The following is a 21,317-nucleotide window of genomic DNA, read 5'->3' as shown; positions in this document are numbered from 1 at the left end:
AACTGGAAACAGCTCTTTAAGTTTGTATGATGTGCTATGAGACTATGGGCAAAAAGAACAGTAGATATTAAAGTGTGGATATCAAAGAGCATTTAAACACTACAGAAACTTAACTCTCAAACTCACAATGATATAATTGCTACTGTGCTGTCCCGGGTTATGATATGAACTGTGTCCTTCGCAGAGTACAGATATACACTAGGGGATGATTCTCTACTGCTTTGCCTCTTGTTTAGTCATTTACACCTGTGCAAAGAGGTGTCAGATACTACTAATCTGATTTGGTAGCGTTTTGTATCAAACTCTACCCAAGTGTGCATGTAGACATACATATCCAAATGAAGACCCTGTCTCAAATTTATGCATAAACTGATACCATGGCACAAGTATATTCATCATATTTAATATTGAAAATGTACATTGTGTGTGGTAGGTCTTCACCTCTCCCTATTTGTTCTTGTTAAAACATTTGCAGAACGGCCTTGATGTTTTCAAGTTTGCCAGTTTGAGAGTCATAAACTAACAAATTATTTACCACCAAGTAGTTACAAATATGTTCAAAGTAGGCTTTCTGTGTGATCTTTATGTAATGTTATGCGATTAGATAATCTGTTTTATCACAGATCTACCCCTGCCTCCCACTGACTTTTGACTTCGTTCATATGGTTTTAAGTTCTGATTCTAGTATTATGATGGAGATTCATATCTTTATAGTGTCTGATTTAGTGAGAGAAATGGAATCAAGAAGTGAAAAATAACTACAGCTATACGGTATGCCACTCAAATAGATTGCTTTTCTGTTATTCAGTATGCAAAACAGAACTTGAATTCAGAGCTTTGTTTTTACTGAAACTTTCATAACACATTTTCTGTAAGAATAAAATTAAGACAAGTGCTAGATAACCCTGAGTTGAGTTTTCACTTGTCTCACACTAAGGTGCTTGCTTTGCATATTCAGAATTTTTCTGCAAAAGTTCGTAAATCCCCCAGACATCTGAAAATAACTGATAGCTGTGTGATTTAAAGAAGTATGTGCGTGCTGCCCTGACAGTACATTTGTGCAGTGCCATATATTGGGGTGTGGTTATTTCTGTGCCCTTTTAATGCAGATTCCATCAATGGCCATGCTGTAATTCTTGCTGCATCTGTCACTGACTGCAGGAAAGCCACATTGTTAATTTAAGGAATTACATCAGCCTCTGTTGTCCCATTTAGGCAGAACCTGGAGCTATGAGTTATGCAGAGTCCTCCCATCCCAGAAGGAATTAAGGAATGAAGCATCTTCTGAAGACCTCTCTCATAACAACTGGCTAGCTCAGCTGGGTGAATTGTGGAAAAGGCAGTAACATGACCAAATCTTTCCCTTTGAGGCTTTTGGTCTCCAGAAGGTGCATGGAGGGAATAATCTCTGTGCTCCAGAGAGATCAGGAGCTCCAACTGCTATCCAGAGAATCAAGAGGCAGGAATTCCTGCCCCTTCCAACCACAAATGTTCATTTACAGAGCAGAGTTACTGGCCCCTCAGTAATCTCTATGTGGCCCAGTCTGTTGGAGGAAATTGGAATGCTTTCCTCAAGATATTTTTGTGCTGAATGAAATCTCATTGGGGACTGTTTTTAAAGATAAAGTGTGAAAATCTGACCCATTTGGAGTGGATGACAATTTTGCTATTGGCTTCAGTGGATCCAGGATTTCATTAAGCTCTTTATGTCCATAGGAAAATCTTTTATCTCATGAATTGCTGTTATGGGTCTGTTGTTCATGATTTTGATACTATAGCTTATGTTCGGAACAAAACTCCAAAGTGAAATTCAAATTTATTTGCTGAAGTTTTACTCTTTCGGAGTATCTTTGCTGTTCAAGTTCACTTTCCTGATGTGCTTTCAGACAGTTTCACTACTAAAAATGTGCAGAAAGCTGAAATACTTGTGACTAACTGAAAATTCCTGTTAACTCAATTTTTGGGTTGTTCAGAAAACCTTTAGGAATGCACTTTTGCAATCAGTGCAATGCTGCCATGTTTTCCATTAAAAATAAATAAAAATCCTCTATCTTTTCCTCTGATATTAATGGAAATGGGACACTTGAGCATTTGACCAGAAGAAATTCACATACACAGTTTTCACATAACTCCCTATTTTATTTTATTTTATTTTATTTTATTTTATTTTATTTTATTTTATTTTATTTTGGAACAAGTGAAAATGTATGGAGATGACAGATATATCTATGTATCAATGGAAAGTTCAGTAATAATCATAGAATCACAGAATACTAGAAGTGAAGGGACCTTTGGAGATCATGAAGTCCAGTCCCCTGCACTCATGGCAGGACCAAGCACCATTGAGATCAGGGGTTTTCAAAGCTGGGTCGCGGGCTTGCCTAGGTAAGCTGCTGATGGACCGCAAGACACTTTGTTCATAAAAGCATCCGTAGCTATGGAGCATCATAGCTCCCATTGGCTGTGGTTCGCTGTTTCCAGCCAAGGGGAGACGCAGAAAGTAGCATAAACTACGGATGGCTATGGATGCTTAGATAAACAAAGTATCTTGCGGCTCACCAGCAGTTTACCTAGACAGGCCCACAACCCAACTTTGAAAACCCCTGATCTAGATCATCCCTGATAGATGTTTCTTTAACACTTTTCAGTGAAAGAAAATGTTATATATTTTTTAAAGAGGGGACAGTAGCTGTAAGATAACATTACTAGAAGAAATGCCAGGGTTTTTTACATAGATAATCCAAATGTATAATACCTGTATCTGTATCAGCAAAAGTGGTTATGAGGGTAAAATTAAGCAGCCCAGAATGTAGTACTGGAGAGCTTCTCAGGCTATGGTTTGTGGAACACTTGGTCATGGTTTAGAGAGGTAGCTGGTCACGTGGTCCGGATTCTTCTTTCAAGCCTCTGTGTCATGTAAAAGACAGATAAATACACATTTAGTACTTTTCTGATGATATTTTTCCATGTAAGCAACTGTTGCAGTTGCCTCAGGGATATTATATGTGGGAAAGGAGGTGATTTGTGGCCCTATCTTTGGAGCCTTCTCTCTCTCTCTCTGGTATGAATTGCTATAGTTTCTTTATGTCTCTTGATAGTGGATCTGTTTCCATTAACTTTCTGTTCATATTTACATTGTTTCTATTTATGTCATCTTATCTGAGTTGGACCCAGAACAGGAAACTGCCATAGATTAGGAAGATTTTTAAATGCTATAATTATTCTTCTTTTATCAAAGCCTATTTTACTTTGAGTTACTGGATGCTTCAGCTAAACATTTATCCAAATCTATCTCTTTGTTTTTTCCAGTAACTACTAGCAATTTTTAAAAATCCAACAAAAAGCCTAAATTTCTATATTATATAGTTATTTGAAATGTGCTGAGTATGTCATCAGCAAAGGAAGAAATATTCCAACTAATGAACAAAGTATGAAAGATAGGAATTTATCCACTGCAATCAGCTGCTGTCAGTGTGGAATGTGTAACAGATTGAGCAATGAATAGATTGGAGAAAAAGGGGAATGATTTTCAGAAGTGGAAGCGGGGATATGCTTTAGAAGACAGAATTATTGCCGTCAAACTATCCCTTTTATGTACAGCTTGAGTTAATCAAATGCTTTGCAGCATCTGTGGATTTAATAACTTGGGTGGTCAGTGATGGATAGCTGGCTCATTTCATTGTGATTTTCCTACCCTACCTGCTGTCTGCTTTGCTATGTATTGAACTCGGTTAGTAGATATTCTTGGCAATACCATGATTTGTGGCATTCAGAGGTGTCTTAACAGCAATGTGCTTCCTAGCTCTTCCTCGTTTTTCAGAAGCCTTTGTACAAAATAACTAGTTGAAGTTTCAGAGATGTGCAACTGCTAATCTCTTCCTTTTCCGTCAAAGGCATTATTCCTAATCTTTCTGTTACTTCATAAATAGACTTCTCCATTCCATCTCCATATCATTCATGAAGAATCCCACCTTCTCTATTGTTGTTGTTTGTTGATTACCTAGGTCAATAAAAAGGTAACCGATAAGGGTGGCATTTGTGAAATGGCTTGATACCATATGCTATGTATAGTATAAATATCTCATTATGGTCAAATAGATTCTTATGTTATCCAGGAATGACAGTGTACAATTAAGTGCATCATTCAAATTTCAAAAGTGTCTCCTGCTTTGCTAGTTAATTAGAAATTCTTAATTACCTTTAAAGAAATTCTTGTCTGTAATGAGGAATTCCGTATATCTCAAGGGCTTCTTTTGACAGTTTCAAACAAGATTCTATTAATCTAAAAGCTGTAGCTCTTCAATTAATTTATGTTTTTAATTGTCCTTTTTTTATTCCTTTGACAGACAAAGTTCTAGAAAGTCACAAGAGTCATATTGTTGAGGATTTCAAACTGCCATCATTTACCTTTGTGGATACAAGTAAATGAACAATGATGCCCCAACCACCAGTTCAAACTTCCTGAGAAAAGGCTTCTGTATAAATGTCATGAAAGGTAAGCTAACTGCAGCAAGGGCCTTCCTTTACTCTACTCCGTTAGTTCTTTAACTCCTTTAGCACTTTAGCTCTACTCCTGTCTTTTCTCCCCCATCTCTTTTCCTCATTCAAGCCTCCTTATTCACACTCTCTGAGGAGCAATTAATCAGATCGGCTAATTCCAGGATTCTAACTCAAAAAGGATGTTTTTCTCCTCTCGGATATTTTTCTAGATAGAAAAGAGTGCTTAAAGACAAATGGTAGATGCATTATGTTTGTCCTTGCAATGGAGAGCTGCTGTTTTTAGTCAGTGTTTTTCAAGAAGTATAGAGTAGCAAGCAAACAGGGAGTAGTGAGCAGTGGTTGGTGATAGACTCCTCTGTACCTCTATCTGCCATGGAATCAACATACTCTGATTTGGTTAATCCTGAGGCATCCTGAGACAGAGATTAAACACCTACTTTAAATGCAGAATAGAGCCTAACCTTAAAGAGTGGTGTTCTTGATGCAACTTTACCCTTAATGTACTCTGAGCAGATGTACCTCTGTGAGAAAATTTTAAAAATAAATCCAGAAGAGGTGGAACATGACAGATTTCAAAATGTTTTATATAACTTTCAACAAGAAGCAATTTATAGGAACCTTACAGTTACGTAACTTCTAACTCTGATTTTTTTTAGTGGCATAATTTAGAGAAGCTCTAGTGCTTTCACTATAATTTTAAAGGCTATGTAATCACTAAGTCTATCTAATCTATTTTAAGCAGCTTTAAAGAACACATCACTACAGTGTCTAGGTGCTAAAACTGAATACAACTGACAACTTGCCATAAACTTGTATTATACAGAATATCAAAAAGGAAAATGTATGTTTTTAAAGACTGTCTGCTTACTGCAATCAGGAGTTCCAGAATTGTGCCTTAGAGAAGCCTATATAGGTTAAACCTCTCTAGTCTAGCACCCTGACCAGTTCCAAACTAGAGAATTTTCCAGACGGCAGGAGGTCTATATTGTGTGACAGCATTACCAACACTTCCACTGCTTACTGGGTTGTTAAAAGACAGTTAGGTGTAAAGTAGAGCTAAATAACAGCACAGAATACTGAGAACTAGGACTGCTGGCTGTAAACAAACTTGATAGACTATGGGAAATTTGGCCACCGCCATGACAAGTGGGCATCTGGCTAACAAAAATCGTTCCCAACAATGGATGTTTCCAGACCAGAGAGTTCTGGGATAGAGATGTTCAACATGTATTAACAAACCTATCTATACTGTGAATCTCACTCATAGGTATGATGAAAACTGAATTTGTCCCCAAAAAAGTGAGACTTTTGGTTTCTGGAGGCCAGGTACTTGTTCTAGTCATACAGTACTCAGGAGTGTCAAGTATCAATTAAGGCCAATTTCATATTATCTTAGATGAAAAGTGGTATGTATGCCGGCATCCAATTGCAGCAGACTGTATTTGGAACATTATGAACGTTATGAAATTTTCAAATGAAGAATAAAATACACCTACAAGAAACCTGCAATGTGGTCTAGTTACCTTTTGCCTGGATATAGCTGGAAGTGGTTGAGCAATTTTGAATAATTTATTTGATTAATTTTATAATAATATTCAAATAAATTATTCAGATATTTTGCTCATTATTTGCTCGAATTATAGAGTGGGTGAATAATTCATGAACATATTCATTGAATGGTTTAATCAGGGGATCTTCTTAATAAATATTTTCATTATTTGCTCTGCTCTGTCTGTAGCAGCATCTGTCCAAACCATATTTCCAGGAGTGCAATAAATATACACTTCTGTGCAAGGGTAGGAATTTTGTCATATGGTATATGGTAAGGTGGTGTCCAGGTGGTGTTAGGAGAGGCAGGAGCTAGATAGTGGTTAGAAAGCTGCAGGTGGGGCTGCAGGTCAGGGCTCCAGGATAGGGAGTTAAGGACTAACCAGCTGGAACATGAAACAGGGGAACCGTGTCAGCCTTTCAGGGAGCCCACTGGAGCAATCTAAGAGCATTGGGTTAGGACTGGGTAAAAGATCAGAAGCTGATCTGCATCTCAAGAAGGCAACACTCCTATAAGTCTGTTTTGTTTAGACTGCAGTTTTTAGACTGTGTTTTCAGTCTTTGCTCCTGATTCTGAAAAGAGAGAGCATCCAAAGATTTTTTTTACCAGTCCACATGAAAACTTTACCAGAGAAAAAGAGAAACACTCCAAAGAGCAGTGCATAGCTCTAATGCAGTCTGAATTCCAGACTGCTGAGCAGGAGGGAGTTCTCCTTACCAAAGTCCAGAGAGGCCCTCAACATGCCGAAAAGTGTGAATAGTTGTGATCTATGGTTATGAATAGAGCTGAGTGGACACATCCCAGTAAATAGGGCACTGGAGAGTTCAGCATCTCTTTCTGTTTGTCATTTATTTGAATGTATTTATTGTTCAACAACAGGTTATTTTGGGCCAGATATTGCTCTGGTCCTATGCTGCCTCACAAGGGAACAGAAGGAAGTAGGCACTTCACCCTCACATGCCCTTTCCTTCTACAACCTGCATTAGGCTTCTCACATTGCTGCTCTTTGGAGCGCAGAAGTTGTGCCAGAGATGTACCTCTCTCCTCCTGACACGAGAAAGTGGCCAGGGAGGCTGGGGAATAGATACCAAAAAAACCCTAACCCCATGCCAGTAGTAACATTCCATGTATTGGTGTGTAATTGTGGGTCACCACTGCAGTCTTGGACACAATCCATTTGTGAGTGTGCATTCTCATGGCAAAAGTTGCAGTCAGACCCTTTCTGATTCCTATAACTGCTTGTTGGCTAAGGCCATGGTGAGAGTTTCTGAGAGAAACTTACCCCTGTTGTGTTAACTTATCCCTGATTTAGCAGTGGTAGACTCAAGCAACAACAAGTATGAGTGAGACCCTTCCTCAATAATAAATTTGGATTAAAAACCATGTGATTTTAAAAAACAAATTCTGGATCCTATTTATTTGCGTCTTGGGTTTTGACCCTTTAGGGTTTCCATGTTCCAGCTCTCATTTAAAAAAAAAATGAAAATATGAGAGATTCACCTAGTCTCATGATTCCAGATAGAGGACATTTTGAAACAACACCAAATGTCTTAAATAGGGTCTTACCAAATTCATGGTCCATTTTGGTCAGTGTCATGGTCATACATTTCATGATTTTAGATTTTAATTCTGACATTTCACTGTGTTGTAATGGTAGGGGCCCTGTCCCCAAAAGGAATTGTGGCAGGTCACAAGATCATTGTATGAGGGTTTGTGGTACTGCTACCCTTACTTTTGTGTGGCACTTGCTAGCCAGGAGCCCAGCCTTGAAGGTAGAGCTGCCATCAGCAGCAGCACAGAAGTAATGATGGCATGGTATGGTATAGCCACCCTTACTTCTGCACTGCTGCTGCTAAAGTGCTGCCTTCTGAGCCAGATGCTCAACCAACAGCTGCTGCTCTCTTGCCACAAAGCTCTGAAGTAAGGGTGATAGTATTGTGACTTTCTAGTGGTGCAACAGGGGGCTAAGACGGGTTCCCTGCCTACTTGTTCCACTCCATTTCTGGAAGCAGCCAACATTGTCTTTGTGGCTTAAGGGAGGGCAGGAGGTCTTTATGCACTGTCCCTGCTCCGAGTGCTTACTCTGAAGCTCCCATTGGCCAGTGCAGGCATGTTGACATAGTGTGATACAACTAGAGAAGTAACCATTCAGGTGGTGTGTTACAGCATCTGAATAATGCCCAGTAAAGTGAACAAGAAGTTTCCTGTTGGCTTCAGTGGGCTTCAGATTGGGTTCAAAGTGAGGACTTGAAACTGCACTACTTCAAGAAGTGAAACTTCCAGCCCTTGCACATCTATAGAAATAAACTGGGCACAGAAGGAGATGTTTGCTCATATGCTCAGCTATGAGTGTTTCCATCAAATGCTTAAGGGAGAAAAGTTTTGGCGGAGTCTGAGCAGGGCCCTTTAAGGGAGGCATGAAAAATCTTGTCACAGCTTCACCACATCTATAAAGAAACATGATACTGTAGGTAAGAAATGAGACCAATATTCTTAACTTCAGGGCTGTGTCTAGACTGGCATGATTTTCCGGAAATGCTTTTAATGGAAAAGTTTTCCGTTAAAAGCATTTTCGGAACAGAGCGTCTAGATTGGCACTGGCGCTTTTCCGCAAAAGCGCTTTTTTGCGGAAAAGCGTCCGTGCCAATCTAGATGCGCTTTTCTGCAAAAAAGCCCCGATTGCCATTTTTGCGATCGGGGCTTTTTTGTGGAAAACAAATCTCAGCTGTCTACACTGGCCCTTTTGTGCAAAACCTTTGTGCAAAAGGGACTTTTGCCTGAACGGGAGCAGCATAGTATTTCCACAAGAAGCACTGATTTCTTACAGTAGGAAGTCAGTGCTTTTGCGGAAATTCAAGCGGCCAGTGTAGACAGCTGGCAAGTTTTTCCGGAAAATCATGCCTCCAGTCTAGACACAGTCGAGGAGTTGATATTGCTTTTGACCAGACCTAAAAACTATTTGCATGAGTACATGTACTTCCCTTAACTGGGACTCCCTGATCCAGCAACATCTGTGGTCTGGCACGGACCATGGCTGTTCCTGGACCACAGAGCCAAGGAGGTGTGGCAGTGGTGACAGGAGCGCATTAGGGGACACCGGCTACCCAGTTTGTGTGTGGGGAGGGGCACAGGGGGCACAGCAGGGAGTTCTGTCCCTGGCCACAGAGTTCCAGCCCCAGATCTCTGCCCCAGCCCTGGCTGTGCAGCCCCAGCTGCAGAGTCAGGCGGCTGCTGAGCTATGCCCCCGGCTGCGCAAGTCTGGCTGTGGCACTCAGGCAGCAGCAGGGCCAGCGACATCTAGAGAGCTCCGGGGGCTGGGGCAGCAGCAGAGGCAGGCTGGAGCCCTAGCCCAGTGGCAGCACAGGCCAGGAGGTGAGGGACCTTCCCTGGTCTGGCAAATCCCATCGTTTGGGGCCAGTCAGGTGCTGGACGAGCGAGGTCCAACCTGTAGTGGAATCAGTGGTAGTCAGCAAAACCCTATTAAGATGGTTTTGCTATTTTGATTATCTGAACTCATAGGAGATGGATCTTGGGTGGGAAATGTTCGCTATTATGAAGATCTTTTTAAGATGCAGTCACACAAAGTTTGTTCTGATTGGCTCTTGACCATTTCATTAAGAATAGTTTATTCTTATGGATTAATCACACACAAAGTAACTATTTCTTTGGTGCCAAAATATTTATGTCCCTTTTTTGTTATATTTAAAAAACCTATTATATCCATAACCTCAGTGAATCTAGGCAAATAAGAAATTCCCAGGGTGGATGGGTAGAGGTTGGGATGTTCATACACCTATACGTGGCTATTATGTTATAGTAGTTGTCAATTTTTTTAACAGTGTACATTTAAAATACAGAGGAGAGACAATGATATATGAAGAGTGAGCAGATAAGATTGCCTGTTCACTACATTCCAGCAAATAAACACATCACTGACTCCTTTAGAGTGTCTTCTTTTATTTTATTTATCTTTTATTTAACATATTTTAACATCTGGTGTGAAACATTGTCTCTGTAAAAACATTTCTGACTGTTTTTCCTCCACTTTGGAATAGGTTGTGTAGGGGAAAAGTTGCAATTTAATCCTGCATTTAAACTACATATTATCTTTATTATAGGTCTCTCTATATGAAGTTTTATATATTAAAAATGAGGAAGATGCTTGTGTGCAACAAGTGTACTCTGGTACTTGCAAAGTCTGATCATGGATAGTAAAAAAGATAGCATGCTAATATCTTATTACCTAAGTTGTGTTATGAGTTTGAATAACAAAAATTAAAATTAAAAGCTCATTCTGTGAATAAATGATAATTTAGGAAAGCTTTTCATTAGTATATTAATGTTATTTGCTTGTCCAGCCAGTCTTAAAATAGGGATTTAATTTCTGTTCCTCTTTACTCTAGGGGTATGTCTAGACTACATGGCTCCGTCGACAGAGCCATGTAGATTAGGTTTCTAGACATAGGGAAATGAAGCGCCGATTTAAATAATCGCCACTTCATTTACATCAAAATGGCTGCCGTGCTGTGCCGATCAGCTGTTTGGCGGCACAGCGTGGTAGTCTGGACGCTCTGCGGTCAACAAGGCATAACAGGGCAGTTGACAAGGGCTTCCCTTGTTGACCGCGGAGCGTCCAGACTACCGCGCTGTGCCACCAAACAGCTGATCGGCACAGTGTGGCAGCCATTTTTATGTAAATGAAGCGGCAGTTAAATCTCCGTCAATGGAGCCATGTAGTCTAGACACACCCTAGGGTTGTTACAGAATGTGGTTTTACCTTATTAGTTGCAGAGCAGAACTTTTTCATCTGACAAACAAATTAGCACAAGTGATGCTAACTGTTGGTTATAAATGTAATGACAGAGTTTGCAAATGTTACCAGCTATTTTAAAGCAGTTATTAAAGTAAAATATTTCTTGGAACGATTTTGTTTCCTGTTTGACTGATGTATAGCCTATGGCTTTACTTGAAAATGTGATAGATATAATTAGTACCTTTCCTGTGAAATAAATGAGGAAGAGTTTAGTCTAAAATTTCACTAAGGAAGAAACTGTAGACAGGTGCTCTTTGATTGTTCCAAAATTATATTCAGTACTTACTTTCAATATGGAACAGTTAACAGAAATGTGAAGTAGGTCTCCTATTCTGCTTAGTGCTCAGAAGAGGAAATCCCTAACCTTAAAGAGTAGTAATTTGTCAGGTTTGATTCTTTTTTTAAGAAGCAGCTTTTTAATGTCCTTGTGACAAGTCTCACATGGATCACTTTCATCAATCTAATAAAAAATTCTGATAGTTGTTCTTTGAGATCTTGCAAAAGTCCATGACCCTACAGAGAAGTGTGAACAAAAAGTATAGCACCCATTCGGTTTATCTAGTGGTACTTTTTTTAGTCACTTGATGCTTACATTTATAAAAACATTCTTTTTAAAAAAAAATGTATTTCAGACTTTAGTTCTTAGTAATTTTTTTGAAGTCAGAAGGGCCATTATGTCCCACCTACTACTGGGGGAGTCTTATCACCATCCATAGGTTTCAGATTTACTCAGGCTGCAAAGAGGCTGTGCCAATCAGTGACCCTCAGTTGTACTGTCTCAGGTATTTGAGGGAGGACTGTATGATAGGTCAGTTTGTCCATTAGCCTAGTTGTCATAGAATCAAGACCAGGAGAATAAAGTAGGAGGAGGAACATCTCCATTATATTTTCGGTGAGGCTGCCCTTAGACAGGAGTTGGAACCCCCTTAGTCATCCAAGGGAAGTTCTTTGATTCCTTCCCAAAGTGCTTCCCCCAGCTTTTCTGCACAGGAGCTGTGGGAGGTCTGTTACTGGAACTGTCTTCACTTAAGCCCAAGTCTTCAGAATGGTTCTAGCCCCAGAAACGCAAAAAGAAGTTGCACTGGGCTCTTCAGAGTACAGAGTGCAAGACGCCTGTACAGAAGGCTGTTCTGGTACTGATGGAAGAGTGAGCCCTTCGACTTGCTGCTCCCAGGTACTATCTCATGCAATGTCGTCTCAGGTCTCCCTGTATCAGTTCTCCCAAGGACTAGCAAGATTGACTACCTCCAGTCTCAATGGAGCAATCCTCCTAAATCACTGAGGTGAAGTCATCCATATCCATACTGACTATGCCAGGGGCTTTTGCTGTGCCTAGGGACTTGCTGTGTCTGTTGTACTGCCACAATTATTGCTTCAGATCAAATACCCTCATCAGCACAGATGCTGAGATTCTCTGCAAGGAATGCTCCATTCTGGGGTCACCAGCTTAAAGGGGCACGGCTGGCTACGATGCCCATGCCAGGTGCAAGCCTGCCAGCACCCAGCTAGCAGACCCTGCACCTGGCACGGCTCGAGCCAGCCACCCGATGCCCCCCAGCCCTCCCCCTCTTCCCGGGACCAGGCTGGCAGCTCCCGGGAGCTTGCCCGGGACCGCAAGAGGCAGGCACCCGCCTGATCTAGTGCCTAGGCACAGGAAAGTGGCTGTCTAGGGCAGGAGAGCTGCCAGCCTGGCCACCCAGGAGCAGGTGTGCATGAAAATCAAGGTGGTCCACTGAGACCCCCGACCCTGAGCCCTGAGCTTACAATGGCCGTCCTGGGTCAGACCAAAGGTCCATCTAGCCCAGTAGCCTGTCTGCCGACAGCAGCCAACCCTAGGGACCCTGGAGGGGATGGACCGAAGACAGTGACCAAGCCATTTGTCTCATGCCATCCCTCTCCAGCCTTCCACAAACTTTGGGCAGGGACACCACTCCTACCCCCTGGTTAATACCACTCCATGGACCCAACCTCCATGACTTGATCTCACTTCTCTTTAAACTCTGTTCTAGTTGTAGCCTTCACAGCCTCCTGCAGCAAGGAGTTCCACAGGTTGACTCTTTGCTTTGTGAAGGACAACTTTCTGTTACTAGTTTGAAGCCTGCTACCCATTCCTTTTCTTTGGTGTCCTCTAGTTCTTCTATTATGGGAACTAATGAAGAACTTTTCTGTATGCACCCTCTCCACCCCACTCATGCTTTTATAGACCTCTATCCTATCCCCCCTCAGTCTCCTCTTTTCTAAACTGAAAAGTCCCAGTCTCTTTAGCCTCTCTTCATATGGGACCTCTTCCAAACCTTTGATCATTTTAGTTGCCCTCCCCTCTCCCACCCTCTCTCTTCCCCTCTCCCACCTCCTTTTCCCAGTCTCCCCGAGTTTTGTTCAATAAAGAGAGATTCTATTTTTGACCACACATTTTCTTTATTTTGTACATCAGGAAGGGGGGCTAGGGAAGGGTAAGTGGAAGGAGGTGAGGGAGGAATGGGGTACGAGCCCCCGATGGGGAGGACTGGGCTGGCTCTGCGGGCTTCTGGGGGTGGAAGATCTCCTGCAGCCCCTCAATTGCCCCCTCTCCCCAGATGGCAGCCTGCGGCAAGTGCAGCCGGTCTGATGGCTGAGTGCTGTGATGTGCCCAGTGTGGGCACTCAGGGCACTCCAAGCCAGGACTGCTTTGCAAGCGGGGCACCCCTGAGAACTGTCTGTCCAGGGTGGGGGTCGGGTCCTTTTACGCACAGCCCTCGGCTAGCCTGAGACAGCAGCTCCACGCTCTAAGTCCTCATCTGATGCCCTGCCGGCACTGCTTCCGGCCATCCTTAACCCCGGTTCAGGGTCCACTTAATGTGGACGTGCTAGTTTGAATTAGCAAAACGCTAATTCGAACTAGTTTTTTAGTCTGGTTGCGTTAGTTCGAATTAGCTTAGTTCGAATGAACTAATTCGAACTAAGTTAGTTCGAATTAGCGCTGTAGTGTAGACATACCCCAAAAGATCAGCTTTCAGAAGGATTTTGAAATAAGAACATTTCTGGTTTAAGATCTTTAGGGCTGCCATTGTATAGGAAGATCTTGTTTGGGCCATTTCTTCTTTTCTCCTTCCCCACCCCCGCCTCTATACCTTTGAAAGAGAAGTTTGCAATCTCTGAACACCAATCTAGATTTTTGGGTCCTAAGATTGTATTTTATAAGTCACAGGAAGAGATACCAATATAACAAAATATTACATTATGGACTCTTGGGTTTTTTTTTATATAATGACTAGTTTTCATTTTGCCTTTCTGATCTGGTTGCAAAGCATGACCCTGACACTTGGTTATTGAAGCAAAACTTTTTTTGTTTTTTGTTTTTAAATAAGTTCAAAAAGACACCAAGGGGAGAGAATGAACAAGGATTTTGCAGAGTCCCAGTTTCAGGATATAAATTAATATTTCTTTTTGCTACATACAGGTGTTAATGTAGGAGATGATTAGTTTTCCAGAGAGGGTGTTTTCTGAGGAGGGGATGTGGAAAGTCGCAAATAACAATTTGTATTGGCTAAAACAGGGGTCAGCAACCTGTGACTCCAAAGCTGCTCTTCAGCTGTTAGGGTTGCCAGATGTCCGGTACTGACCTGGACAGTCCGGTATTGTCACCTCCTGTCTGGTTAAAAAAAAAATTCAGAAAATACCAGAAACCTGAAATGTCTGGTATTTTCTGATTTTTTTTTTTTTCCGTAGCCAGGAGGTGAAAATACCAGACACTTGGCAACCCTAGCGCCTGGGACCGGGCCCAGCCCCCAGCTTCCCCTCTCCCCCCGGACCCTGACACCCCCCGCCCGCAGACCCCATGCTTTCCTGGTTCCGCAGGGAAGCTAAGTTCTGGCTTGAACAAGAACACAAAATGGCCACCGGCAAAAAGCCTAAAGACCAAGGGGAAGCAATGCCTTTCCTGGGTCTTAGTGCTCAACCTCTCCTCTTTGCCTATTCCTATTCTAACTCTGCATTCACTCTGAAAGGGGCATGCTGTTTTATTTTTTTTATTTAATTTTTTGTTTAATAAGTGTTGGAGTTCTTTTTTTTTTTTTGCTCAACAACTTTAGTCTCCCCCCCCCCCCTTTTTTTCCCCTCAGAATTTTTTCTCCATTTTTTTGGGGGGCGGGGGGGAGTGTTCAGTATTTTTGGTTCAATCACCTGGCAACCCTATCAGCTGCCCACTTGTGGGCAACAAATTTACTTCATTCACTTCTTTATCCAGGGCTCAGGCTGGCTGCCCACCTCCCATGATCCCATGCTGCTTCCAGTGGCTGACTGCTGGTACATCTCTGGGAAGGGGAGATGGATCTGTGCACTGATCCCTCCCCAAGCACTGTCCTCACAGTTCCCACTGGCTGGGAGCTGGCCAGTGGGCACTTCAGGGGAATATTTGTACATGTGGGCAGTGCACAGAGACCTGCTGTCCCTCTCCTCCCAAGAGGCATGCAGAGATGTGCCTGAGCCCTGCTGCTCCCCTGGCTGGGAGCCACCTGTGGTAAGAACCTCCCAGCCAGAGCCTACACCTTGCGCCATCTCTCCTGGCCCAGGTCAGAACCCCCTGTCTGTACCAAACATCCTGCCAGGAACCACTCCTCTCACCCTCTCCTGCAGCTCAACACAGCACCAGCTCAGAGCTCCCTCCTGCACCAAACTCCCTCTGAAGCCAGTTTATGCCGTCACCTATTTTGTTTCTCAGAATTTGTTTGTCATTTGCTGTACACCTGCTGACTGTGTGTGTAATATGACTCTCAAGATATTTTGGTCAAAGACAAAAACAAAAAATGGCTCTTCTTCTTTGAAAGGTTGCCAACCTCTAGGCTAAACAATCAGGACAAAAAACCAGACTAAGTTTCAGCAGAATGAATATAAACAACGATAATGAAATTGGTTCTTTTTGGTCTTATTCCTATTATCAAAAACTTACTTTAAAAAATATTAATAGCAGTATTTTTAATAGCTGTTCTCAACAGAATCCATTTTAAGAGAATTTAATTGTAATAGGTGCATTGGCTATATTTGGCCATTTTGTCTCATCTGTAATTATGTTATTACTTAATTTGTTCCTACTGAGATTGCTTTGTAATCTGTTGTAGCCACTAAACATAGCAAAACAAAATAAACATCTGGTGAAGCATTAAGCACTGTGGATGTGGCACTCCTATAGCCCATAATATATTAGTAAAAAAAATATCTATTAGAAAAAAATTTCTAACCATTGGCCCTACTGTAGGATTCTTCAATGAAAGGCATTTAATAAACTAATGAAGATCTACTACTTTGTGCAATTCTTTGTACATCACCTGTCTTGTAATTAATAATTAAATCACCCCCATTTACTCCCTCTGTATTAATGAAACACAAATGTAGCAAAGTAGTTGGAAATTGAAGTTGGAGGGGATATAATGAGATAAAACTAATTGAAAAGTAGATTAGCAACTCTATTTGTACTGCAGTTCAGCACAATGATACAATAGCCTTTTCAGAAAGGTTTTTTTTCTTTACTCATTTGTTCCGAACAAATACCCTCCCAACCTGACCTTTTGAATGCAGCTCAGACTCTGTACAAATTAATTCTCTCAGAGCTATTCTGATAGTGCAAAACACTATTCACAATCAATTAAATGATTTTTTAAAATTCTAGTGATGAATTGCACTGGATATTCCTTGGTGAATTGTTTCAACGGTTAATTAACTGTCCCTCATTGCTAAGACATTGTGCTTTTCTAGTCTAAATATGTCTAGCCTCAAATTCCAGCCATCAGAGCTTGTTATCTTTGTCTGCTTCCTTCAACAGCAAATAGTGTTCTTTGTTGTTGTTTTGAATTACAGCTTCTTCTGTAAAAACTCTGTTCAGAGATGGAAGGCATAAGGCTAGATGCCGTACAAGCACAGAGTCAGAGATGTTCCCTGCAACTAACAACTTACATTATAAATAGACAAGTGTTTGCTCCCCAAGCACACAGTTAAACTGTGATCGAGACACCTCTTCACCTTCTCTTTGTTAAGCTAAATAGATTGTGATCTCAGTTTATAAACTAAATTCCCTGTCAGCTGTGCAGCTGTACTGTAATCTATTTCTAGCCATGCAGGTGCTTAGGGAACCCGAGAGGGCAGGGAAAGGATGCCCCTCCCCCAGCCACAATCCGCACAGTCCTGCCACAGCTGGGGAGAAGGGCCCTTCTTTCAGTTGCAAACCTACTAGGGACAAAACTGCTGTGGCTGGGGCACCTATATACTGTGGTCCCAGCCTTGGAGCTGCTGCAATGGAGATAGGTGCCTCTTCCCCCACCCCCAGCTCAGATTCTGCTGCAGGGGGAAAGCTGGGGTGAATCTTCTCTGCCTGCCATAGCCCTGGGGCATTCTGCACCCCAAATCCCTAATCTCAGCCCAGTCCTTGCATCGGCAACCCTGGTCAGAGCCAGCATGCCCCCAAACCTCAGTTCCAGCCTTGAGTCCTCCCACCCTATATCCCAGATCCCTCATTCTGGTCCTACCTGAGCCTGTACACACACACCCCTGTCGGAGCCCTCATGCCCCAACACTCAGCCCCACCCCACCCGCTGAACATGAATTTTTGTTATGTGCACCAATATGGAGGTGATGGGGGTGGCAGTACACATAACAAACTTCATTTCTCATATCTGTGGGGAAAATTAGAGAGAATGCTGATTATAAGGCAATCTTCAGTCATTCCTGTGTGTCTACTGTGAACCCATTTCATTTTTCTTCACATTCTTGAAGGTTGGCAGACAGGAATCAGGGGAGTCTACCTTGCAGTGGCTGCTGTAGTCTGTGCTCTCTCATTGTTGGCAAAACTATCCTAGGTCATGGTCTTAATCCAGCAAAGTACTTAGACATATGAAAAACTTGAAGTACATGTGCAGGGGCACTGGAACAGTTTGTATAGAAGGGAATGCTGAGAGCAATGGAATCCAAACTCTTAAGTCCTGTATATGATGGGAATATACAGTCCAGGGGCATCACCAGCATCCCTAATTCTAGCACTTGTGTATATGAGACTTTAATGGTGTTCGCTATTGTTATTTTGAATTACAGCTGCTTCTATAAAGTCCTGTTCAGAGATTAAAGCTTCCATCATGCTAGACACTGTACAGGCATAGAGTCAGAGATGTCCCCTGCATCTAGGAACTTACATTATAACTAGACAAATCAGGAAGTGTTTTTTACCTCTGTATTTGGCACTGGTGCAACTACTGCTGGCATACTGCATCTAGATATGGTCTCAACAATTCAAGGAAGAAGTTGACTCTATTGGAGAGGAGTTCAGAGAAGAGTCCTGAGAATGATTTAACAATTAGAAAACACGCTTTATAGTGATAGATGCAAGAAGCTGACTCTATTTAGCTTAATAAGATGGTGAAAAAATGGCTGGATGGACACTTGACTCTAGCAGACAAAGGTATAACAAGATCTGACAGCTGGAAGTTGAAGCATGACAAATTCAGACTGGAAATAAAGCATACATAGGGATGGTCATACTGAGTTAGACCAAAGATCTATGTAGCCCAGTATTCTGTCTTCCAGCAGTGGCCAATACCAGATCCTCCAGAAAGAATGGACAGGACAGGCTTGAGATTCATCCCCGGATGCCCCTTCCAACCTTGATAAACAGAGGCTAGCAACACTATTCCTGCCCATTCTGGCTAATAGCCATTGATGAACCTATCCTCCATGAATTTATTTAGTTCTTTTTTTGAACCCTGTTAAAGTCCTGGTCTTCACAACAACCTCTGGCAAGGAGTTCCACAGGTTGTGTTGTTTGAAGAAATACTTCCTTTGGTTTGTTTTAAACCTTCTGCCAATTAATTTTATTTGGTGACTCCTAGTTGTTACATTATGGGAAGGAGTAAATAATCTTTGCTTATTTACTTTCTCCACACCAGTCATGATTTCATAGAACTCTATCATATCCCCCCCATAGGCTATGTCTACACTACCAGGTTATTTCAAATTAAGTTATTTTGAAATAATAACTCCTGAAATAGCTATTTCGAAATGAGCTTATTCCTCTTCACAAGTAGGAGCTGTTATTTCCAAATAACAGGCTTGATATTGTGGACACTCACCTTGTTATTTTAAAATAAGGGGAGTTATTTTGAAATGACTCCCCAGTGTAGTCATGCCATTAGTCTCCTCTTTTACAAGCCGAAAAGTCCCAGTCTTATTAACCTCTCCTCATATGGCAGCCATTCCATACCCCTAATCAATTTTATTGCCCTTTTCTGAACTTTTTCCGATGCCAAAATAACTTTTTTGAGATGAGATGACCCACATCTGCACACAGTATTCAAGATGTGGGTGTACCGTGCTTTTATGTAGCGGCAATATGATATTTTCTGTTTTAGTATGTATCTATTTTTTAATGATTCTCAACACTGTTTGCTTTTTTAACTGCCACTGCACATTCAGTGGATGTTTACAAAGAATTAGCCACTAACTCCAAGAACTCTCTTGAGTGGTAACAGCTAATTGAGTCCCCATCATTTTATATGTATAGTTGAGATAATGTTTTCTAATATGTATTATTTTGTATTTATGAACATTGAATTTTATTTGCCATTTTGTTCCCTAGTTTTGTGAGATCATTTTAAAGCTCTTCACAGTCTGCTTTGGACTGAACTACTTTGAGCACTTTTGTATCATTTATAAATTTTTCCATCTCACTGATCACCGCTTTCTCCAGATCATTTATGAGTACGGTGAATAGGATTGGTCCCAGTATAGAGCCTTGGGGCATACCACCTCTCTCCAGTCTGAAAAATGACTGTTTATTCCTACTGTTTGTTTCCTGTCTTTTAAGCAGCTAACAATCCATGAGGACCTTCCCATGACAATTTACTTGTAAATTTTTAACAGTGAGGGGTAATGAATCATTAAAACTATTTACCCAGGGTTGTGATGGATTCTCAATCACTAGCCATTTTTAAATCAAGATTGGATAATTTTTAAATGATGTGCTATTGTTCAAAAGGAATTATTTTGTGGAAATTATATGACCTGTTACACAAAAGTCTAGACTATATGATCACAGTAGTCCCTTAAGAATCTGGAATCTAGGAATCTGTTACTCTCTTAATCTATAATGAGCAGATGCTTACAAACAAAATGTTAAGTACAAAACTTGGTGTTTTTTTGTTTAGTTCAGATAAACTATTCCTTTATTTCTCTTACTCTGTGTATGAGAGTTCCAGGCAATCTGTACTACTGCTGCTGATCTATAGAGACTTTTTTCAGTTTGCCTACACCTATCTTACTTAAGCACTTTGCAGGACTGGGTCCTTTGTGCCTACTTCAGCCACATTTTAGCTTTTCAGCAATAGTGTTCCCTATTGTCAGGACTCATTGAGAATTCTTTGACATTTGAAAACTGTTCTGTGCATCAGCATCATGAGAATGTACCTTTACCTGAGCTGGTTCCTCTGTTAAGAAGAAAGTTAAAAATATAGGATGTCTATTGTATAGTCATGTCCTTATTGTATTTGCTCTTACCCTTCATAACTGGAGTCTTTCCAGGAGCTTGCTGACTGATATTGGAAAAGAGCACAATGAAGTAAGCTTTAATTTTAAAGCTCAAATCCTTTATATGAATGTGGTGAAAATGTTCAGTATCTAGCAAAGGACTTCTTTCTAGTCAGTATTTGCAGTTATTGAGGCCGTCCAACTTTCTCAACATGGTTTTGTAAACTCCGTTTCAGAAATGATTGCTAAGCTGCCAACTATATTTTTGCAGAAGCTTCTCTTGTGGATTCCGATCTAATAACAGTAAAATATTGTAGAAGAAAGGGTGGGTGGTTATCACATAATCCAGACACTTTCAAATTCTGTGATGCTGTTATTGCAAAGATGGATATACAGAGGGCTGAGAACAAAATGGGCTTCTACTGAAAATAAAATAACCACTTTGCAATAATGTGAAGATTCTGGAGTAGAGCTGGGCAAAATCTTGGATTCAGAACCTTACAAACTTTGGGATCTTTGAAATCTAGATCGGGGTAGAGAACCTTTTTGGGATCAGGGTCTGCTAACCCATAGAAAAACCAATCTCGGGTCACAAAAAATTAGAAGTAAGAAAAACACCTCACTAATGTGGCCCCTGACTGAGAAGCAGAAAGACACTTCCCACATTCCTTTAGCATGTCAGAGCTGTGGCGGTGGCGGGGGGCGTCAGGCTAGTAGATTTTAGGTGGGGCCAAAAATGAGGGGTTCAGTGTGGGGGAGGGGGCTGCTGAGAAGTGGGTTTGGGGTGTGGGGTCTGGGTGGGATCGAGCATACAGGAGTGGGTTGGAGTTGGTGGGTCTGGGAGAGTGGTAGGGTGCAGGAATGAGCTGGGGATTGGAGTTGGAGGTCTCAGTGGGACGGTGGATGCAGAAATGAAGTGGAGGGTTTGGGTGGGGGTGCGGTGCAGAAGCAAAGTGCGAGTGCAGGAGTGAA

General features: G+C 41.5%; 1 protein-coding gene across 1 annotated transcript in view; it reads left to right on the top strand.

The window, feature by feature from the left end:
• Positions 1-21,317, top strand: part of DLGAP1 (DLG associated protein 1) — a 589,565-nt gene that overhangs the window by 121,139 nt on the left and 447,109 nt on the right. Inside the window, exon 2 of the mRNA XM_075920931.2 lies at positions 4,347-4,495. The gene's annotated coding sequence lies outside the window, so the exon portion shown is untranslated. The remainder of the gene's footprint in view (positions 1-4,346; positions 4,496-21,317) is intronic.

This window comes from Pelodiscus sinensis, chromosome 2 (genome assembly GCF_052426305.1).
Source record: "Pelodiscus sinensis isolate ZL-2025 chromosome 2, ASM5242630v1, whole genome shotgun sequence".
Taxonomy (NCBI): domain Eukaryota; kingdom Metazoa; phylum Chordata; order Testudines; family Trionychidae; genus Pelodiscus; species Pelodiscus sinensis.
This window is presented reverse-complemented; position numbering and strand designations above follow the sequence as displayed.